At 44.8% G+C, this 23,972-nt stretch overlaps 1 long non-coding RNA gene across 1 annotated transcript in view; it reads right to left on the bottom strand.

Moving 5' to 3' along the window:
- Positions 1-2,675: 2,675 nt before the first annotated feature.
- The window catches only part of LOC137419545 (uncharacterized), a 221,935-nt gene continuing 200,638 nt past the window's right edge, over positions 2,676-23,972 (bottom strand). The window contains exons 2-3 of the long non-coding RNA XR_013621843.1: positions 3,109-3,331; positions 2,676-3,008 (exon numbers count right to left, since the gene is read on the bottom strand). This is a non-coding gene — a long non-coding RNA (uncharacterized LOC137419545). The remainder of the gene's footprint in view (positions 3,009-3,108; positions 3,332-23,972) is intronic.

Genomic DNA, 23,972 nt, shown 5'->3' with positions numbered 1-23,972 from the left:
CCTGGAATTATTTCTTAAAACAATGAGTACCCGTTTGCAATGTCAAAGTCCCTTGACCAGGTGAAAATTTAGATTTTAGGAATTACTTGATTTTAGAGGAGATGTATCGAGGTTAAAGGGTTGAAACCACAATGATGCTGGAGTTGCCCAAAAACACAAAAGTGGAATTTTTTTATTATAAATTTTTACAAAGTCATTTAAAATGAATAGCTGAAATGTCTTGTTTCAATAAGTATTCAACCCCTTTGCTATGACACCCCAAATTGAGCTCAGGTGCATCCAATTTCCTTTGATTATCCTTGTGACATCTCGACAACTTAATTGGAGACCACCTGTGGCCCATTCAATTGATTGGACATGATGTTAGAAAGAAATAAACTTTTCTATATAATGTCCCACAGTTGACAGTGCATGTCAGAGCAGAAACTCTACCATGAAGTCCAAAGAACTGTCCATATAACTCCAAGATATAATTGTGAAGAGGCATAGATCTGGGGAAGGGTATAAAACAATTTCTAGTGTGTTGAAAGTTTCCAAGAGCACAGTGAGCTCCATCATTAGGAAATAGAAAAAACATAGAACGACCGAGACTCATCCTATAGCTGGCTGTCCGACCAAACTGAGCAACCGTGTAAAAAGGACCTTGGTTAGGGAGGTGACCAGGAACCCAATGAGCACTCTGATGGATCTACAGAGTTCCTTGGCTGAGATGTGAGAACCTGCCAGAAAGACAACAGTCTCTGCAGCACTTGACAAAACGAGGCTTTATGGGAGAGTGGCCAGACGGAAACCACTCCTGAGAAAAAGGCACATGACAGCACACCTGGAGTTTGCAAAAAGCCACGTGAAAGACTCTGAGAGCATGAGGCAAAAGATTATGTGGTCTCATGAGATGAAAATTGAACTCTGTGGCCTGAATGCAAAGCGCTGCATCTGCTGTAAGCCAAGCACACCTCATCACCCATCTAACACCGTCCTTACCATGAAGCATGGTGGTGGCAGCATCATGCTATGGGAATGCTTTTCAGTGGCACGGACTGGGAGACTTGTAAGGACAGAGGGAACATTTAATGGAGCCAAATACTGACAAATCCTTGAGTAGAACCTGCTTCAGAGTGCAAAACAACTCGACCTGAGACTGCGGCGAAGATTTACACTCCAACAGGACAATGACCCCAAGCATACAGCGAATGCAACACTGCAATGGCTTCAGAACAAGAATGTGAAAGTCATTGAGCGGACAGCTAAAGCCCAGACTTGAATCCCATTGAGAATATGTGGAACGACTCGAAGATTGCTGTTCACCAATGCTCCCCATCAAACTTGACAGAGCTTGAGCAAATCTGCAAGGAGGAATGGGAGAAATTCCCCAAATCCAGATGTGCAAAGTTGATACAGACATACCCAAGAAGACTCAAGCTGTAATCACTGCTCGAGGTGCTTCTATGACATATTGACTCAGGGGGTTGAGTACTTATGTAAATTAGATATTTCTGTTTTTCATTTTTAATTATTAGCCCATGTTGGACTTAATCCGAAACAGGGGCTTATGGATTTGGTCCCGTCCGTCCATCCATCCGTGCGTCCACAACCATATCTCGGAGAAATATGGACCAATTTTGTTTATGCTTAGCTAAAAGACAACACATAACGGTGTACATATGCACATCATTTTGTTTCGCGATGCGATCAAAGATGTCCGACTGACAGCCATTTTAGTTGTAAAAAACCTGATGATGAACACGTCCTCAACAATTTCTCGGACATGCATTTGCCGATGTTGTTTAAACTTGGCACACAGATAATGAATGATGGCTTACATATGCGTGTCATTTTTCCCTCAAGATCAGATCCAATATGGCCGACTAGTGGCCATTTTGTTACTTAAACGTGTCCCCATTTCTCGGATATGCATGGACTGATTTTCTTCAAACTTGGCACAAAGACCACACACACACACACACACACACACATATATATATATATATATATATATATATATATATATATATATATATATATATATATATACATACAGAAGATTTTGTTGTGTCATCCGAGCAAAGATGGCCAACTGATGGCCTTTAACTTCGCACAGCAAAATTACTTATACCACTGTGGGGACTATGACATTTTATGTCTTCTTCTTCCTGTTTTGTAAAGAGCTTCTTTTTTTAAGTTTTGTAAAATAAAAAAAACTTATGGGGTACTACGTAAAATCCCAATTTAATCCAAATTAAATTCTGGCTGTAACACAACAAAATGTGAAAAAAAATCAAGGGGTGTGAATACTTTCTGTAGGCAATGTTTGTGACATAATATGGCGCATGGATGGTACGGCTATATGGCCCATAATAGCATTGGGCCATCATAGTGGCAATTTCATTTAACGATGGTATTTTTGTTGAGAATAAGCTCTTGAGGCAAGACTGTGCTAGTTTTATGATGTAATTAATGTGTTATTTACCATGCTGTCATAATACGTATAATTTAATAAACCATTTTTCAATTGAATAGTCTCTTTCCCTCCTTTGCTGCTTCATTTATCTTGTTACTCCTCATAGAGAGGGTGTAAGGCCGAGTAATTAACTTGACTGGTTTAATAATGGATTTAAAAATCAAACTTTTAAAGGAATTTTGAAACATAAAGAAACATAAATTTTGAAAATGAAACATAAGGTTTGAACCGTTTAATCCAAGGAGCAAGCATGTCATATCAGGATCGGATTCATTTGATTATCTCTCATCCACTTATTCCAGCGAACTGTTAAATGGAGATGGATTGCTTTTCACCAAAGCTTGAGGAGTTGATGAAACGTTTGAGTGAGTTTTGGAATGTCTTCTCCTAATCGTGTCGGTCTTCATCTTTGTCCTCAGTCGGTTTGATGTGCGAAATGCCCTTTTCTCCATCTCCGTTTGTTCCCCCTCCGGCATCTTGGCATCCATCCTCCATCGTGGCACATTCCTTATTCTTCCTCTTCTTCTGTACACGGTATATGCACAGAATGCTGAAAGAAGACGAGCATTTACGTGTTTAATTTGATTAACACAATCATTGTCATTTATATGTCAGCTTCTTATTGGTGGTTGATTGTGATCTGTACTTGCCTGATAGTGATTGTTACGATCGCCACAGGTAATGTAACCATCACGCACACGATGTATCGGGTTTTAATCTCCATGTATCGGAACTTGTCAATAAAACTCCTTTTCTTCTGCTCCAGCATTTCAGTGTCATGCTCCAAGTTTTCCACCTTTTCCAATAGATCCTCATCCTTCTCTCCATTTTCCTCTGCCAGCTCGATCTCGTCCTTCCCCTCCGATAAAGAAGCTGCATAAAGAGGGTTTGTTATACCAGGTTAGTGAATATCACCAAGTTGTCAACTTAAAGGCTGCGAGGGATGGAGGAGGAGCCTCGACCCATAACTCCACCTCCTGCAATCTTGACCTTTGCTGTGACGTCAAACTAACGGATCAATGCATATTACATGAGCTGTTCAACTAGATGGTATTCATAGAATACTTACCCTGCGCAGTCAACTTGTTGCGAGCCAACTCTTCTGTTTTTGTACATTTTTTTCCTTTGATCCAATATGGCTGCCAGACCACGTGAGCGATGACATCATAAATTAATGTTCTCTAATATAATTGTTGCATAAATCATGCTCAATACATTTCAAACTGATCAGACTAAGCGTTGTCCCTGTCGAATTATGACGTCATAATTATGGCACCAATGACGTCATCGTTAACAACATCTATTCCCCATATGGAGTTCTTTACAATGAGCCATGTTTCAATTTTTTCCTTGCAGCGGTTTTGGAGATTTAGAGGTGCAACATTTTTCGGTTTTCCAAGATGGCGCCTGTACCAAATGAACTGTGACGTCATGATTATCATTAAAGTACGAGGAGGTGCTCCTATGGTGAAGATTTCGTGCCCATCAGACCAACAGTTGCTGAGAATTTTTTTTTTACAATGATCGATAAGTATTGTACTTGTCGAATTATGACGTCATAACGAAGGCACCGATGACATCACCATCAACACATCTTATTCCCCATGGTGAGTATTTGACAATGAGCCATGCTTCAATTTTTTTCCCATGGAGCGGTTTGGGAGATATGGAGGTGCAACGTTTTTCCAAGATTGCGTTTGTACCACATGACCTATGACGTCATAATTATGAATATAAAAAAATCTACAGGAGGAGGCGCTTCTATGGTAAACTTTCGTGTCAATCGGACCAACGGTTGCCGAGAAAATTAATTTTAAAAATGCACACGTATGGCACACGTACGGTACACGGCACACATGACACGCGTACACAGAAATGCTTAACCCCGCTTTTCGCTTCGCGAGCGCAGGGTAATAAGTCTGGCCTGGGTTTGACTCAAACCCGACTGGAGACTCTTGGAGAGGTTCTTCACAGGGGGTCTCTCGGATGGACGTTAAGCCGGGTGTTCCATCTGCTAGCATCAATTGTTGAACATGAAACTGCACAAGCACTTGACAGTGGAAGACTATCAGTAGAGCTAAACACCCTTCCTTACAATGTACACCAAGGCAGGATGATCTTCCGAACTCCGTTGCACTTATTGAAACATAATTTCCAGTTATGGGTCGTGTGCAACGTATATACCTCTTTCAACTTGGTTATGAAAATGTACTAATTTACATCTGACGTCATAATCTCGCCATCATTTGTTTACAATATTTTTCAACAACCCTGCCACAATAAACGGGCTTATTGTGTTCATCATTGTGTCCAAGCAATCCAGAGTACATCACATTAATCATTTCGTACAGATCTTGTATTCCACGGACAAAAACATGAACACAGGGATCTGGATTAAACTGGAGAACACCACCGTAAACTTGGAATCTGGAATGAAGAATTGTCTCCGAACACTGACCCAAGCGCCATTTGTTGAATTATCGTGTCTCGTTCTCAGAACAGAACGCATGAGCTATATCAAGTAACCCCTTTTAATTTAAGCAATCCTTACATCCCGAAATATTAGGCCAAGTAAAATACGTTATTGGCTTCTTGTGCCCGCCCGGTTGCTTTTTGATGCCCTACTACTTTATTCTTGATATTTATTATTTTCTCTTAAGATTTTGGATCAGCTTCACGATTGTCATCCAGGCATTGTAAGAATGAAATCTCTGGCACGGAACTATGTCTGGTGGCCTCACCTCGACTCTGACATCGCACAGTGTGTGAAACATTGTTATCCATGCCAAAGCAGTCGAAACGCCCCTGCGAAGGCACCACTACACCCCCGGGAATGACCCACTGAACCATGGCAGAGGATTCAGCTTGACGATGCTGGACCCATCGAAGGCCGTATGATCCTTGTTGTTACGGACGCTCACACTAAATGGATCGACGTCTATGTAACACAGACAGTAACCTCACCCGCTACCATAGAGAGGCTGCGCCAGTGCTTTGCCACTCATGGTTTGCCACGCTTGATAGTCACGGACAATGGAACCTGTTTCTCAAGTTCTGAATTCACTGAATTCACCCGCCCGAATGGTATAATTCACAAGTTTGTGAGCCCACACCATGAAGCTTCAAATGGACTATCTGAAAGCTCTGTGAGTTTTGTCGTCTGGTCTAAGTAAGATACCCGGTGGAAGCCTTCAGACCAGACGCTCACGTGTGCTTTTAACTCACCACATCACTCCCCACACAACGACAAGGGTGACACCAGCTGAGCTGCTGATGAAACGACGTTCGCGTACACGACTGGATTGTCTAAGACCAGACGAGGTGTCGGTCGTGTATCGAAATCAGTGGAAACAGAGACTTCACCATGACAAACAGGCTGTGCAGCGCTCTATAAAGGTCGGGGACCCGGTGTTTGTGAGAAACTTTGGTCGCGGAATGGTTTGGTTACCAGGGCGGGTTCACAAAAATGAGGGACCATTGTCCTACGTTATCAAACTAGAGGACAATCGAGTCGTCCGGAGGCACCTTGATCATGTCCGGTATCGGTCCTGTGATCCTGTCATTTTCACAAATGATATCTCGCCACTTCCTGAACCTGTGAACAGCGACATTGTTGCTGCAGATAGTACTGCACCACTCCCTGAGGCTGACCCCAATAACGCTGTTGCAGCACCACCAGTGGGGCCGTGTGGCGGCTTTGCACCACTCCCTGGGGCTGACCCCCATAACGCTGTTGCAGCACCACCAGTGGGGCCGTGTGGCGGCTTTGCACCACTCCCTGAGGCTGACCCCCATAACGCTGGTGCAGCACCACCAGTGGGGCCGTGTGGCGGCTTTGCACCACTCCCTGAGGCTGACCCCAATAACGTTGTTGCAGCACCACCAGTGGGGCCGTGTGGTGGCTTTGCACCACTCCCTGAGGCTGACCCAAATAACGCTGTTGCAGCACCACCAGTGAGGCCGTGTGGCGGCTTTGCACCACTCCCTGAGTCTGACCCCAATAACGCTGTTGCAGCACCACCAGTGGGGCCGTGTGGCGGCTTTGCACCACTCCCTGAGGCTGACCCCAATAACGTTGTTGCAGCACCACCAGTGAGGCCGTGTGGCGGCTTTGCATCACTCCCTGAGGCTGACCCCAATAACGCTGTTGCAGCACCACCAGTGGGGCCGTGTGGCGGCTTTGCACCACTCCCGGAGGCTGACCCCAATAAAGCTGTTGCAGCACCACCAGTGGGGCCGTGTGGCGGCTTTGCACCACTCCCTGAGGCTGACCCCAATAACGCTGTTGCAGCACCACCAGTGGGGCGGTGTGGCGGCTTTGCACCACTCCCTGAGGCTGACCCCAATAACGCTGTTGCAGCACCACCAGTGGGGCCGTGTGGCGGCTTTGCACCACTCCCTGAGGCTGACCCCAATAACGTTGTTGCAGCACCACCAGTGGGGCCGTGTGGCGGCTTTGCACCACTCCCTGAGGCTGACCCCAATAACGCTGTTGCAGCACCACCAGTGGGGCCGTGTGGCGGATTTGCACCACTCCCTGAGGCTGACCCCAATAACGCTGTTGCAGCACCACCAGTGGGGCCGTGTGGCGGCTTTGCACCACTCCCTGAGGCTGACCCCCATAACGCTGTTGCAGCACCACCAGTGGTGCCGTGTGGCGGCTTTGCACCACTCCCTGAAGCTGACCCCAATAACGCTGTTGCAGCACCACCAGCGGGGCCGTGTGGCGGCTTTGCACCACTCCCTGAGGCTGACCCCAATAACGCTGTTGCAGCACCACCAGCGGGGCCGTGTGGCGGCTTTGCACCACTCCCTGAGGCTGACCCCAATAACGCTGTTGCAGCACCACCAGTGGGGCCGTGTGGCGGCTTTGCACCACTCCCTGAGGTTGACCCCCATAACGCTGTTGCAGCACCACCAGTGGGGCCGTGTGGCGGCTTTGCACCACTCCCTGAGGCTGACCCCAATAACGCTGTTGCAGCACCACCAGTGGGGCCGTGTGGCGGATTTGCACCACTCCCTGAGGCTGACCCCCATAACGCTGTAGCAGCACCACCAGTGGGGCCGTGTGGCGGCTTTGCACCACTCCCTGAGGCTGACCCCAATAACGCTGTTGCAGCACCACCAGCGGGGCCGTGTGGCGGCTTTGCACCACTCCCTGAGTCTGACCCCAATAACGCTGTTGCAGCACCACCAGTGGGGCCGTGTGGCAGCTTTGCACCACTCCCTGAGGCTGACCCCAATAACGCTGTTGCAGCACCACCAGTGGGGCCGTGTGGTGGCTTTGCACCACTCCCTGAGGCTGACCCCAATAACGCTGTTGCAGCACCACCAGTGGGGCCGTGTGGCGGCTTTGCACCCCGACGATCATCCAGAGTTCGAAAGCCGCCGATCCACCTTGACTTGTAGTTAATATTCTTGTCTGCATATTGCATTCGATTTTCAATTTCATTCAATTCAATTTTTGCATTCAATTTTGCATTTGCAATTTTGCAATTTTGTATGTTTGCATTATTGTATGCATTTGTATGCTTGTAGTATGCATTTTCACTCTTAATGGGAGGGGGGAGATGTTATGTATTATTGCATGGGTTTAACCGGAAGTGCGGTCATAAAAGAGGCGGGGCATACTGCATGGCGCGGAAAGCTGGGCCGACGCTGGGCGCCTGTGTTTTTCCCGGCCGCGCAATAAACGACCGATGGTGCACTCAACCTGTCTTCCCAGCTTGATACATTACATCGACAAAATGAGTAGAAGAGTTGGGTTTTATTTTAGCAGAATAGTCTGTGGTCGGATCAGGGACATTAACTTGAAAGACAAGAAACCTCTGAAAGACCCCACCCCCCGACGCCCCTGGGTCCACCTGTCAGAGAGTAATTAACAAGGAAATTCGACGCGGGTGGAGCCTTGGAGGGCATTGGGCCAATCATGAATGTGGCGCACACAGGAGTGGTAGTGGGGATTGGGGTGGGTTGGAGGAATGGGGGTGATGGAGTGAGGAATGGGGGTGATGGAGTGAGGAATGGGGGTGATGGAGTGAGGATGGGGGTGATGAAGTGAGGAATGGGGGTGATGGAGTGATGAATGAGGGTGATGGAGTGAGGAATGGGGGTGATGGAGTGAGGAATGGGGGTGATGGAGTGATGAATGGGGTTGATGGAGTGAGGAATGGAGTGAGGAATGGGGGTGATGGAGTGAGGAATGGGGGTGATGGAGTGAGGAATGGGGGTGATGGAGTGATGAATGGGGGTGATGGAGTGAGGAATGGGGGTGATGGAGTGATGAATGGGGGTGATGGAGTGAGGAATGGGGGTTTATGGAGAGGCGATTGGAATGGGTTGGAGGAATGGGGATGGGAGGAGTAGGGATTGGGGGGTTTGAGATGGGGGTGGGAGGAGTAGGGATTGGGGATGTCGTAATGGAGTGGGGATTTGGGGCGGGTGGGTTGTGGAATGGGAATTAGGGGGGTTTGGATGAATGGGAATGGGGAGGAGATGGAGTGTGGAGGGGGGGATGGGGAGAATTTTGTAGGAGTGATGAGTGGGTATGGAGGCAGGAGGAGTGGGGATCGGGGGGAGGGAGGAGTGGAGATGAAGGGGGAGGAGTGGGGATGAGAGCAGCGTGGCAGGAGCAAAGATCACCGGCCTTACATCTTGCTCAGCTTGACCCCGTGGAAACCAAGACCTTCAGTTTGACAATTGAAACACAATTTACCACACAATACAATTTACACAACCACCCATAATCCTCTCCTTCCCCAACACCACCCCCACGCACCCACCCCCCTTTACCTGCCCCCCACCCCAAAAAAGAAGCATTAAAAAATCAAAGGACATGTCTGGATGGAATCTCCAGAAAACAACCAAACAAGATGGAAATGACGCCGCAATCCTTTTATGGATTTCCATCACAAATAATTATGAAAGTTTTACCTCAGTCACTCACTGAAGGTGGACAGAGGTTATGTTTTCAACAGTCTGTCTGTGTTGTTTATCTGTGAGCACGAAATCTTCAAAAGTTATGGACGGATTCGACGAAACTTGGTGGACAGGGTGGGTGTGTGACGAGGAAGAATTGATTCCATTTTGGTGAAGATCCGGATACGAGAGTTTTTTTTAGTTTTTAAAAGTAATTCTTCATAAGTGAGAGATGGGGCCAAAACCGTAAACTATTCAACCTGGCAGAGATATGTACTCTACCGAGTGCCATTTTAGTTTTTTATTGAATCAACCTGAAAATGAACCAGAAAAATAATGCACCTCAAACCTGGCGTAGCAAGGGGTGTGGGGCGAACGGGGCGAACGGGGCGGTCGCCCCAAGCTGCACTTTTGGGGGATGGAAAATTTGTTTTGTTGCATCCGCTCTTTCACTCTTTCTTGGCACTTTCACCGCTCTTTCACTCCCTCTCTCTCTGTTCTCTTCACTCTCTCTTTTGCTCAAGGTCATCTGCCATCTGCTTGGAAATCAGCAAACATCACCGCTTTGCACAAAAAAGGTGCAAAAACAGATCCCAGCAACTACAGACCAATCAGCCTTCTCCCAATTTTCAGCAAAGTCATGGAATCCATCATTGCTTCGGATATGAAATCTTTCCTCTTCTCCAATGGCTTGATCTCTGATCATCAATTTGGTTTCAGACCAGGTCACTCTACTCTGGACATGCTGCTTCTGCTTTCTCAACAATGGATGGAGGTCCTCAATGCCAAACAGGAAATTAGAGCTGTCTCTCTTGACATATCACGTGCCTTCGATACGGTCTGGCACCCCGCTCTGCTCACCAAACTCTCCTCCTTTGGTATCCATGGAAATCTCCACGCATGGCTGGCGGACTTCCTCTCTAGTCGTAATCAACGTGTGGCCCTGAATGGGTTTCTCTCATCTCCTCTTCCTGTTCAGGCTGGAGTTCCCCAAGGCAGTGTTCTGGGCCCTGTGCTTTTTCTGGTCTTCATCAATGATCTATCTGACTCTCTTGAAAATCCTCTCTATCTCTTTGCTGATGACTCCACTCTCTGTCGCTCCATTCCTCATCCCTCAGATCGGCAGTCTGCAGCCTCCTCACTCTCTGCAGACCTGGACAAAATCACAGACTGGGCAAACAAGTGGAACATGTCTTTCAATCCTGACAAATCTCACACTCTCACGATGTCTCTCCGAAAAGACCGACTGGACAACCCTCCCATCCACTTTCTGAATAATCCTCTCCAAGAAGTTCTGTCACTCAAGCTTTTGGGTCTCACTATCTGCCATGATCTTTCCTGGGAAAACCACATTTCAAATCTGGCCTCCAAAGCCAGTCGCCGACTGGGCATCCTCCGTCGTGTGAAGTCCTTCCTGGGCACACCTGAGCTCCTCACCACATACAAGGCTTTCATGCGCAGCTCAATGGAATACTGCTCTCCCCTCTGGGCTGGTGCTCCTGCCTCACACCTAGCTCGTCTTCACGATGTTGAAACCAAAGCGTTCAGAATCATTGGAATCTCCCGCGATGAAGCTAACTCCAAGGGCCTTTCACTCACTCACCGCAGGCAGGTTGGTGGTCTTTCCGTCTTCTACCGACTCCTCTCTGGCCTTGCCCCCCCCCCAAGCTCTCTCTGGGCTCTGTCCCCCAAATATTCCTACAGGTCGCACAAGATCTGCCTGCAACCCTCTTATGATTAAACTGCCAAAATCAAGACTCTCTGCTCACCTTCACTCCTTCATTCCTCTTTTCTCCCGCCTCTGGAACAAACTCCCTCACTCTCTTCAATCCCACTCCACCCTCCAGGTCTTTAAACAGCTGTTCACCACCATCTCTTATCTTCCCCCATCCAAAACCTTGATCTTTTCTACCCCCGCTAATTTCACCCCAAATCCACTTTTTTTGAAATACCAACTTCTGTTCTGGAAGTCCTTGGTGTCCTTGTGTTTTATACTTCTCCCACCCCCTCCCCCCACCCTTCCCACGCCTCCCCCCCCAAGCCCTCTCCCTCCCACACATCTCCCTGCTCTCAAATGTTGTGTTTGTGTGCTTCCCTTTCTCTCCCCATCTTGTCTTCTGCTCCCTCTTTTTATATATTTTGTTTGTCTGGTTGATTTGTTTGTGAAATAAATGTTAGCTCTTTCACGAGCTTCGATTCAGTAAACAAAAAAAAAAAAAAAAAAAAAATTAGCTCTTCTTTTAAATAGGTGTATTTATTTATTTAAAAAAGGCTGTCATCCCTCCTGCTTTGTCGTCTTAATTCATATCTATAGGATCGGGTATCACTCTACTGTACTGGGACCTGCGATACTTGTAGGAAACCCAAAGATTTTAACCACCTGTTTTTAAAACCCCTCAGTATGATGGAACCAGATTGAGTCTATTTCGAAGTATTAAAGAAGTGGGGATTAGCAGGTCGGATCTGCCAAACATTTTTATCCATTTACACCAGAAGCTATCGGCTTGCTCACGCTTGCCAAGCCAGCCGATCATTTAGTTGGAGTGCTTGCTTGAGTGCTTAAGCGGCTTGGCGATCACTCTCTAATCTGCTTGGTAATGGAACATACCGCAGTTTCACCATTCTCTTACCTTGCCATTTGCTTTATTTGTCGTTTTGCTTAAATATTTGTATTGACTCTGTTGCTCAACTCTCAGTGACAATGTTAAGGTTATAAATTAAATGTGTGTTCCATTGTTTTAATTCAATCTTACAAATTCTATAATAATAGAAAGCAGTGTGTGTGTCTCCTCCATAACTCCAACACCATGAAACATAGCGGCCCCAAACTTCTCATACATACATCTCCACCTCCGAGAGAGCGCATGAATGAAAACTGTGTGTTTAAACACCCTAAAGATGATTAATGAGGTGCTCCCAACAAAAAAATTAAAAAGCCTTACCAAAATGGCGGTTCACCATCATGGTCAGCCCACGGTCACATCGTTGGGTTCATAAGCCGCCATTTTGTTTCGGCCTATTGAGATTGTTCACCCACCAACAGGGAATGTGCCCGTGGTTTAGACCGTCGTGAGACAGATTTCTTGCGTCAGTCCTCCTTGTGTGGATATTTGGAAAGACAAAGGTGTCAAGAGAAGAACAAGGTAAGTCTTGTGTTTGTGAGGTTTGTAGTTTTTCATTTGTTAATGTTTCAAAATTGGCCTGCAGGCCGTTGGTCTCGGCTTGGTCTTGGGTAAATGCGAGGCCGTGGGTTTTTCAGCAAATAAAGTTGTCTAAATGAAGGTGTGGTTAATGTTTATGAGCAGGATTGCATGCCTAAGGTTAACAGCTTTCGGATTATGTTAGGATGGACGATGGATGGCTTAGGAATCATGTTTTATGATTTAGAAAAGGAATTCCTCTGGTTAAAAACAGGGTTTTGCTTCAAACCCCTTCACAGGCTTATTTCAACTCGGATTCGATTTCTGTTTTGGGTTTGGTAGTCACTGAAGTGGTTTAACACTAGACTACAACAAATATGGAGATAAAACGAACTTCCAGCTTTTCAGGATTTAACATGGGGAAGGCCGGTGATTGGGATCCTCATCAGCTTTCCTTCAAGGCGTTGATCGGCCTCATGGGTTTATTTTAACTCGGATTTGATTTCTGGTTTTTTTGTTTTTGTCGCATGTTAGGGTCGATAAAGGCCCTGGTAAAACAAATTCTGTGAAATTCTGATGAATTCTGAACAACTTACAGCTTTTAAGGACAACATGGAGATTGACTTGTGTGTCTCTTCTAACTCCGATTCAAATTCTGTTTACGGTTTTGGTGGTCACTGGAGTGGTTTAACACCCGACTACTACGAAAATGGTGGAAACCCAATAAATTTTCACTGACTTAAAACTTAGAGGATTTAACATGGGAAATGATGGCTATTACAACGTGAAGTACAACCTTCCCCCTTCCCTCTCTCCTCTTCCCTCCTCCCCTCTCCCTTCCTCCCTCCCCTCCGCCTTCATCCCTACCCTTCCCTCTCCAACCCCTCCCCTCTCCCATTCCCTCCCTCCCCACCCCTTAACCCTCCCCCACCCTTATGGTTCCCTCATCCTCTTTCCCATCCCCTTCCCTCCCTTCCCCTTCTTCCTCCCTCACTTCCACCTCTCCCCCTTCCCTTTCCTCCCCCTCTCCCATTCCATTCCCTCTTCCCTCCCACTCACCTTCCCTCCACTCTTTCCACCACTCCTCTCGTCCTTACCCTCCCACTCCCCTTTCCCCCACCTTCTTCCCTGCCCTGCCCTACCCTCCCCTCCCCTCCTCTCCTCTCTCCCCTCACCCCTCCCCTCCTACTCCACCCCCCTCTCTCTCCTCCTCTACCCCACTAAAATTTATCACTCAAAAGGAATGATCACCAAAATTTCATTGGTCATCTGATCTGGCAGATAAAATTTGAAAATCCAAAAGATGAGCAAAAACCTTTGAACAAACTCTTCTATCAAACTGCCAAACCAATTTACGCAAAGCTTTAACCGTCATCAACTACCCTCGGGAATATACAACTGATCATGAAAACATCATCTGTCACATGGTCTAGCAGCCATATTGGAATGAAGGAAAATCTTTTTAAAACTCTAAAACTGCATAACCAATCAATGCGAAATTTTGCAGACACCATTGACCAAACTTGCTGCATAGAGTGTGCTAACGATGACTTCATCAGTCACGTGGTGTGGCAGACATTTTGGAAAGGAAAACCAACCTTATCTGATCAAAACGAAACTTCACAAACGTGACTGCCCAGTTAGAGTTGGGTTTTAAATTCATGACATGATCGGTCGTGTGGTTGGGAGTCATATTCGATTGAAAAAAACAGATCCTATGAAAATCTCCTTCTCCGAAACCACTCAACAGATCGATGCAAAAGTTTATACTGGGAATCCCCACTTAATGTCGTCCCAGTTAACGTTGTTTAGTTAAAATGTCTATACTAATTTGATTTATTGGGGAAAATCCCAGGGGCATAGAAAATGCCCCTTTATATGGTATGTGCCATGTGGAAATCTTTGAAGAAGGGACATTCCATAAAAGAAGGGACATTCCATGGCTTGTAGAAAATGTCGAACAGTAGAAAAGAAGGGACATTCAAAAAAATCTCGTATGCATGCTGTACTACCCTTGTGTTTTTAGGAGGAACCAAGTAATGCTCGAGAAAGGCTCATATAAAGGGCCGCCAGTTTGATGCATACAGCTGCATGAAGAAGTAAATGTGTTTTAACCTATATATGGAAAAGACAAGGGTGTCCAAAGCAGCAGTCGATGTTGAGGTCTAGGTTATATGACCAACGTCTTTTTTAATGGTATATGGTATATGGGATGTGTGTTGGTGGTAGTGATAGTCTTTGATCTGATAAGACTTCACTGTGTGGTGGCCATCTTGGAAAAAAAAGATTGAAAATCTGGAAAATATCAAATAGTAAGGTGTCCCCTCCACCTTACTTTTAAAAAGCACGGACGAGAAACTAATAATTTATTTCACTTGGCCTTAACCACAAAGTGTTCTGGGGTCATGGCTCTCCCAGTCTCTCGTTGGTGTCGTTGTTTTCATACATTTTCACCACTAGTGGGCCCATTGGTCTTCAAGGCCTTGTAGCATACCTGCCTGCTGTGCCCCTTGAGCATTACCTTGCCTTTCACCAAGCCGAGATGTGCTTGGGCCGGGCAGGGGAGGGGAAATTATATGTTCGTTATTGATGTTGCCAAATGATAGCACTATTATTATTGTTGTTAATATTGTAAGTATTAATTCATGTCCATGCTTTCTTACAATGGCATCTTTTTTTTGTTATTACCCCCGCCAGAGAACAGGGTATTGCATTTGAGTCCGTTTCTTTGTCTGTTTGCTACTTGACAAAAACCTTTTTTTTGACATGTTGATCACTCCAGTTTGTGTGTTTGTCTGTCCGCTCTCTTATACTTGCCTACAAGTCACAATTTAAAACCGATCTTCACGAAACTTCGCCAAATGTTAGAGTTTATGGTCCGACAAAATCCTATATATTTTTGAGGTCAAAAGGTCAACATTGGCCAAAGGTCAACCACTTTTTTTAATTGCTAAAATCCTCAATTTTCATCCGATTAACTTGAAATTTGAATAGGATTTTCATATCAACTCACTGAATTCAACCAACAACTATTGTTAAGATCATCATCGGCCAAAATGTCAACCACTTTCTTCAAATTCCTAAAATCCTCAATATTCATCCGATTAACTTGAAATTTGAATAGGATTTTCAAATCAGCAAACTGAATTCACCCACCAACTATTTTTGAGGTCAACATAGGTCACAAGGTCAACATAGGCCAAAGGTCAACAACCATTTCAAATATCTAAAATCCTCAGTTTTCATCCGATTGACTTGGAATTTGATTGGGATTATCGTATCAGCGAACTGAATTCAACCACCAACTATTTTTAAGATAATCATCGGCCAAAATGTCAACATAGGCCAAACTGTCAACCACTTTTCTCAAATTTCTAAAATCCTCAATTTTCATCCGATTGACTTGAAATTTGAATAGGATTTTCATGTCAGCTAACTGAATTCAACCAACAACTATTTTTGAGATCAGCATAGGCAAAAAGGTCAACATAGGCCAAAGGTCAACAATTTCAAATTTCTAAAATCCTTAATTTTCATCTGATTGACTTGAAAACTGAATGGGATTTGCATATCAGCTTACTGAAAGCAACCACCCACTATTTTTGAGGTCAACATAGTCCAAAAGGTCAACATAGGTCAAATTTCTAAAATTGTGCATTTTCATCTGATTAACTTCAACTTTGAAGATGATTTGCATATCAGGTCACTGAATTCAGGCACTAATTATTTTTTGAGGTCAAAAGGATGCTCTACTGAGTGCCATTCTACTTTGTTCTGTTTTGCCAAGTGTTGCTCTTTGAGTGATTTTTCAAAAAATTAAAAATGAATGATTTTTGTTTGTCTGTCTGTCTGTCTCTGTTTGTTTGTTTGTCCACACAGAATAAATATCATTTTCTCTGCAACTGTTGGTCCGATTGACAGGAAATTTTCACCATAGGTGCAACTCCACCTGTAGAATTTTATAATGATAATTGTGACGTCATAGGTCACACGGAACGGGCGCCATCTTAGAAAAATCGAAAAACGTTGCACCTCTATATCTCCAAAAGTGCTGCATAGAAAAAAAATTATACATGGCTTATTGTAAAGACCTCTCCACTGGAAATAACATATGTTAATAATGATGTCACAGGTTACTCCATGATGACGTCATAATTCGACAAGTACAAAACTTCATCCGATCAAGATGAAATTTCTTGAGCGTCATCTAGGGATAAATTAAGCCTGGTTTTGGCTTAGCAGTTAGGGTGCCAGCTTGGGATCATAGGATCCTGGGTTTGAATCCTGGTCAATCGCTGAATTAACACCAGGGGGGTTGACTCAGACTGTCATCCTTCCGAGGTCGGCAAATTGATTGCCAGTTCACTGGTAAATTCCTGCATGTTGCAAGAGGCAATGAACAGGGTTGGCGGCAGGAAGGGCATCCGGCCATAAAACATTGCTTCAAAAAGAGGACCACAGTGCCCAAAAAAGATCGACCCCCGCTCTGCGGGGGAAAATGGCCTCTAAAGGCGGTTCCATCTATGGATAAATTTGTGGAGAAAAAAAAATGACGTCATCGGTCACGTGGTTTGGCCGCCATATTTGTTTCAACACAAAAGCCTTTAAAACCACTAAAATCAAGTCCTGGCAAGGGTCTGCAATCTTTGATTGCTCTTTCCAGTTTATTTTGTAATTAGAATGCCATGCCGTGGAAGGACCTATTAAGCTGCTATAGTGCTATATACACCTTAACATGGTGTGCATTTTAAACATGGGAATTCTTCCAGATTCTTTGTACTTAATTAGCCTAATCAACTCAGGAAGCTATGATGATAATATGAGTATGTCACATTCCACATCAGAATTCAGAAGACTGCAGTAGAACTCCACATTAATCATCTTTAAGGGTGTTTAAACACACCTCAACGCACAGTTTTCATTCATGCACTATCTCAGAGGTGGAGATGTATGCATGACAAATTTGGAGCCGCTATGTTTCATAGCGTTGGTGTTATGGAGAAGACACACACACATACGCACATACACACATACACATACACACCTACACACATACACACACACACACACACGTGGGTGGTTCTCGACTTGTGCACAGGCAATTAACATGAAAACCAATTACCAGGATGTCCGAAGCAAGTCGCAATAATAATCAATATGAGCAGCACGAGGGATACCCTCTGGGTTTGCATTTCGCTGCTCCCATCGAGTCCGAGTTCATCAGAGCGCGAGTCCTCTGAAGGGTGTTTGTGCTAATCATGAATCATGAAGAACACAAGTAATGAACACGTGATTTTAAATGACGCTTGTTGTATTGATACATATACACTTGTTATATGTTGCATGGAGATCACGTGATTTTAAACGACGTTTGTTACGTGTTGCATGGGCAACACGTGCTTGCAGATGAAGAAGGAATAAAATTATTCTTGTGTAAAATTCATTCGATTCTCATTGAGCGTTTTATTCTGAATGTGTAATATGTGCAGTAAATGTTTGAAAACTTTCCGACATTGGTGAAAGTGTAAAATTATATAAGTGAAATACGAGTGTGAAAGTACGAGCAGAATATTCTGGATGCCATGAAAGAAAGAGCGCAAATTATGGAAGTTTTGTGATGTCAGTCTCTGGCGTCGCACTGCGATAATCGTCATCTTTGTGACCAATTTCCAGGAAGAGCGTCTTTTGGAAACTTTTAGGTTCGTGTTTAAGAACAGGGGATGCTCCCTTAACTTTAAGGAAGGATTTAAGGAAGACGTTAAGGATTATTTATTTGTATATGCAACCATACCCAAATTAAGGCTGCCCTTAAGGGAAAAGTTAAGGGAATCCTCAAATTTTTCCTTCAGGATGCTTTATGCAACCAGGCCATAAACTCTGCCCACCACCGCTGGCAGAAGTAATAAACTGCTCAGTCAGAATGAAAGATTTAGAGACAAGAATCACCTTATTATTCCTCCTTCATCTGCATGAAACATATATCAAGCGTCAAAATTACGTGATCTGGCTTTCGGACGTCACTTCCTATCTCTAATCTGATTGGTTGCCTGGCATAGCAACGGCTCGTAAGGATTTCCTTAACTTCAAGGGAATCCTTATCCTTAAGGGTTGTTCATTCAACAGCACTGAAGGAAATCCTTAGCTAAGGAATTACAACGTATTTTAAGGGAAATGTTTCCTTGAGGTTAAGGGAATTTTATGCAACCGGGCCAATGCTTTTTATGATTGAATTTAGCTGAAGCCTGAATATGCTTTGCAGGCTCTCTGGCTAGCAAACAGTTCAATAATGGAATCAAAATCCAATTTCCTTGTTGGAGCTACCCCCACTGCGAATGTTCCCATTGTCAGTAGATCTTGACACATAGTTGCTCTCAAGACATTTTTACTCTTGCCAGTGTACTGAATGAGCGTTCCACCTGTGCTACAGTGACCGGTGGGGTGCTCGAGATCCTAAGCACGATGGAGATATTGGAGAACAAGGTGTGAAGTTTCAACTCATGGAGACTGTTCAACAGTTGAAGTGGTGATGGAGCTGATTGTCCCAGATTATCTGCGTGGATCTCCTCTAAGTGTTATATTTCTTCCACTAAATCCTCAAACACGTCAACACTGTACTTCTCACAAAGTAATCCAGCTTGTTTGTGCACGTCTTGGTTCAATTTTGGGTATTTCCACATGACGCCAAATGTCACCTCCAGCCCCATGGCTGTCTCATAACGCCTGGCCATGTTTCTGATGACGCAGTCCAGAAGAGCATAGAAAACGTGACGCTTGACGCAATCTTCCGGATTGGAATCTATCATCTCTTCGCTCAATGTCTCGTCTGCAAACCTCTTCCTCCCTTTTTGTCGTTTCTCTGGCATGAGGTACCATACCAAGGCTCTCAGCAACAAGCTTACTCAATCAAAACTGAATCCCAACTCTCTCACTCTGAGATATTTAAGGTCCTCAATTAGGCTTTTTATGTTTCCGCCCCCAAAGGTGGCCGGAGTCATTATGTTTTCGGGTTCTCTGTCCGTCCGTCTGTCCATTCGTGCGGGCTAAACTTCTGCTTTCTCATCAACCACATGTCCAATTAAGACGAAACTTTCAGGGTAGGAGTGACACCCATGCAGAATGTTTTTATGATAATTGTGACGTCATAGGTCAAGTGCTATGTTGAACTATGGTCAAGTGAACCAAGTGATCTGGTGTTGATTGCAGAAAGTATGGATGGACTGAAGGAAAAGATGAACAAGTGGAAGGAATGTATGGAGACGAAAGGTCTGAAGGTGAATATCGGAAAAACGAATGTGATGGAAAGTGGTAAAGCATGTGGTGAGGTGGAAAGAACTGGGAAGTGGCTCTGTGCTGTGTGTAGGAAGGGTGTCGGAGTGAACTCAATTCAATGTACAATGTGCGCTGGTGGGTTCATCAAAAATTTAGTGGTCTGAGAGGGTCATTAACCAGTGTGGCAGCTACATTCAAATGTAAGGTGTGCACAGAGGGAGCTGCAGATGGAGGAAATGTTGAGTTGGATCTTGGAGACGGCGTGAAGCTGGAAGGTGTGAAAACATTTTGTTACCTAGGAGACATGCTGAATGGAGAAGGTGGATCAGACTCGGCAACGGTTGCTTGAGTGAGATGTGCATGGAAGAAGTTTCGGGAACTGAGTGGCGTGCTGACGAGGAGGGGAGTGTCATTGAAGCTGAAGGGAAAGGTGTATGCTGCATGTGTGAGAAGTGTTATGATTTATGGGAGCGAGACATGGGTAATGAACGTAGAGCAGCAACGAAGGCTGGAAAGAGTGGAAATGTGAATGGTTCGGTGGATGTGTGGAGTATCGTTGAGAGAGAGGAAGACAAATGATGAATTGCAAAAGATGATGGGAATAGAGCCTGTGATGGATGCTGTGAAGAGAAACAGGTTGAGATGGTTTGGTCATGTGTTGAGGAAGGATTTAAGTGACTGGTTGAGAAGAGTGATGGAAATGAATGTAGAAGGAAGTAGAGGATGGGGAAGACCGAGAAAGACTTGGCTATAGATGGTCGAAGAAGAAATGCGGGCAAGGGGGTTAACAAGGGGAGATGCAGAAAATAGGGCAAAATGGAGAACATTGTCATGGGGACCGCAAGGCTAACCCCCGCTATTGCAGGGAAAATGGCCTTAAAATGCCTGTTGTTGTTGTTGTTGTATAGGTCAAGTGCTATAGCAGCCATATTGGATTAAACGCAAATAAATAAAAATGTGCTACTGCCATTTTTTTGAATTATTGCCATTAAAAAGGATTTTCTCTTTAATAATAATTGTTCCGAGTGTTGCTCGTTGCAATAATGGTTGCTGGATTGAAGCGGTGCATGGTTGGTTCATTGTTGACTCAAACCCAGTGTCTCAATGCAATCTCTTCACTTCCATGGTGACAGCCTTAAGAGTACTTCAGAAAACTTTAATACTGACATCATTTACCAACTGTTGGATCAAACCAACAGTTGGTAAATGGTGAACAGCTGTTTTATTGGAATTTGGAATTTGGTTTCAGACCTGGTCACTCTACTCTGGACATGCTGCTTCTGCTTACTCAACAATGGATGGAGGTCCTCAATGCCAAACAGGAAATTAGAGCAGTCTCCCTTGACATATCACGTGCCTTCGATACGGTCTGGCACCCCGCTCTGCTCACCAAACTCTCCTCTTTTGGTATCCATGGAAATCTCCACGCATGGCTGGCGGACTTCCTCTCTGGTCGTAGTCAACGTGTGGCCCTGAATGGGTTTCTCTCATCTCCTCTTCCTGTTCAGGCTGGAGTTCCCCAAGGCAGTGTTCTGGGCCCTGTGCTTTTTCTGGTCTTCATCAATGATCTCTCTGACTCTCTTGAAAATCCTCTCTATCTCTTTGCTGATGACTCTACTCTCTGTCGCTCCATTCGTCATCCCTCAGATCGGCAGTCTGCAGCCTCCGCACTCTCTGCAGACCTGGAAAAAATCACAGACTGGGCAAACAAGTGGAACATGTCTTTCAATCCTGACAAATCTCACACTCTTACGATGTCTCTCTGAAAAGAACGACTGGACAACCCTCCCATCCACTTTCTGAATAATCCTCTCCAAGAAGTTCTGTCACTCAAGCTTTTGGGTCTCACTATCTGCCATGATCTTTCCTGGGAAAACCACATTTCAAATCTGGCCTCCAAAGCCAGTCGCCGACTGGGCATCCTCCGTCGTGCGAAGTCCTTCCTTGGCACACCTGAGCTCCTCACCACATACAAGGCTTTCATCCGCAGCTCAATGGAATACTGCTCTCCCCTCTGGGCTGGTGCTCCTGCCTCACACCTAGCTCGTCTTCACACTTTTGAAACCAAAGCGTTCAGAATCATTGGAATCTCCCACGATGAAGCTAACTCCAAGGGCCTCTCACTCACTCACCACAGGCAGGTTGGTGGTCTTTCTGTCTTCTACCGACTCCTCTCTGGCCTTGCCCCCCCCCCCCCCCAGCTCTCTCTGGGCTCTGTCTCGCAAATATTCCTGCAGGTCGCACAAGATCTGCCTGCAACCCTCTAATGGATAAACTGCCAAAATCAAGACTCTCTGCTCACCTTCACTCCTTCATTCCTCCTTTCTCCCGCCTCTGGAACAAACTCCCTCACTCTCTTCAATCCCACTCCACCCTTCAGGTCTTTAAAACAGCTGTTCACCACCATCTCTTATCTTCCCCCAACCAAAACCTTGATCTTTTCTACCCCCGCTAATTTCACCCCAATTCCACTTTTTTGAAATACCAACTTCTGTCCTGGAAGTCCTTGGTGTCCTTGTGTTTTATACTTCTCCCTCCCGCCCCCCCCCCCTTCCCACGCCTCCTCCCCCCAAGCCCTCTCCTTTCCACACATCTCCCTGCTCTCAAATGTTGTGTTTGTGTGCTTCCCCTTCTCTCCCCATTTTGTCTTCCGCTCCCTCTTTTTATATATTTTGTTTGTCTTGTTGATTTGTTTGTGAAGTAAATGTTAGCTCTTTCACGAGCCTCGATTCAGTGTACAAAAAAAAACAAAAAAAAAACTGGTATCGCTACCCAGGTCATACTATTCTCTTAAACTAGAGTATCAAACAAGCCCAGCGACGCTGATGTTAGACGTTCATTCTTTATTTAACTGTAACATCTCAAAAATTGTTATAATTAAAAACCCCGTTCAGTTCTTTATTTATTGCTTTTTAATCAACAATAATCACATCAAAATAATTCTGTCTCTGGACCTGAACACAGGTGAACAATTTTTTTTTGTAATCTCGCTTTTCGCTCAGAAAAATAAACACGCCCAACGTGGGGCTCGAACCCACGACCCTGGGATTGAAGAGTCCCATGCTCTACCGACTGAGCTAGCCGGGCGTTTATTCAGTAGTTCATTTACGATTCCCACAATGGTCTTCATTCTTCAACTTGATTGTGAGACCAATGGTAAATAAATAATGAGGCAGCGAGATGTTGGAATTGAAAACAATGGAAGATGCGGGTAAGGATTCCATTATTATCGATGTTCATCGAGCGCTCTCACTTTTGAAACCAGAACACGTGCAAGAGAGACCCACGGGATGCTGGAGTCCCATCCCGCAGATAGACAAGTGCAGGAGAGACCCACGGGATGCTGGAGTCCCAACCCGCAGATAGACACGTGCAAGAGAGACCCACGTGATGCTGGAGTCCCGCCCTGTGGATAGATCGGAGATGCAAAACATTTTTGCATTACCTCAAGTTGTGTTTCAAAAGCAACTCCGTGTAAGTATGTACACGTATAAATCTTCTGATATGAAAAGCAGAGTTCGTATCTGTGGGTGGATTATATGATCCGCCCATTCTCAAACCACGCCCTCCCTCCTCCCCCATGCGTCAAAAGCACCGCCCATTATCCAGGCAAGCCAGGGGGTCAATAATCGCCTCCATGTTTTTCTCTCCACAAAACTCTTCCGCTTCACAGTCCTCTGGTGTACATTTGAAGACTGAACAATGCGTTTCTGTCATTAAATAAAGATACCGTTTTACCGTACATTTTAATATTTAATATTAAATGTACACGTTCACTTTAATCTTAGATGAAATTCATACGTACACTTTAATATTTTATGAAATGCACACGTCCAATTTAATATGATATGAAATTCATACGTACACATCAATATTATATGAAATGCACACGTACACTTTAATATGATATGAAATTCATACGTACACTTTAATATTATATGAAATGAATACGTGCACTTTGAAGTGATATGAAATGGACACGTAAACTTTATTGTTATATGATATGCACACGTACACTTCAATTTGAAATTGCCAACAAGGCGATTGGTGTTCTGGTGTTCAACTACATAATTCAATTCAAACAAATGAAGATTTTAAAGGGCCACAGACTCAGGAAATCATGTTTGGATTAATTAATAGATTGTGGGAGCTGTGCTCGCACGATAAAGCCAGACAAAATGGACGAC

The sequence above is a fragment of the Myxine glutinosa genome, chromosome 1, assembly GCF_964187855.1.
Source record: "Myxine glutinosa chromosome 1, kmMyxGlut1.1, whole genome shotgun sequence".
Taxonomy (NCBI): Eukaryota; Metazoa; Chordata; class Myxini; order Myxiniformes; family Myxinidae; genus Myxine; species Myxine glutinosa.
This window is presented reverse-complemented; position numbering and strand designations above follow the sequence as displayed.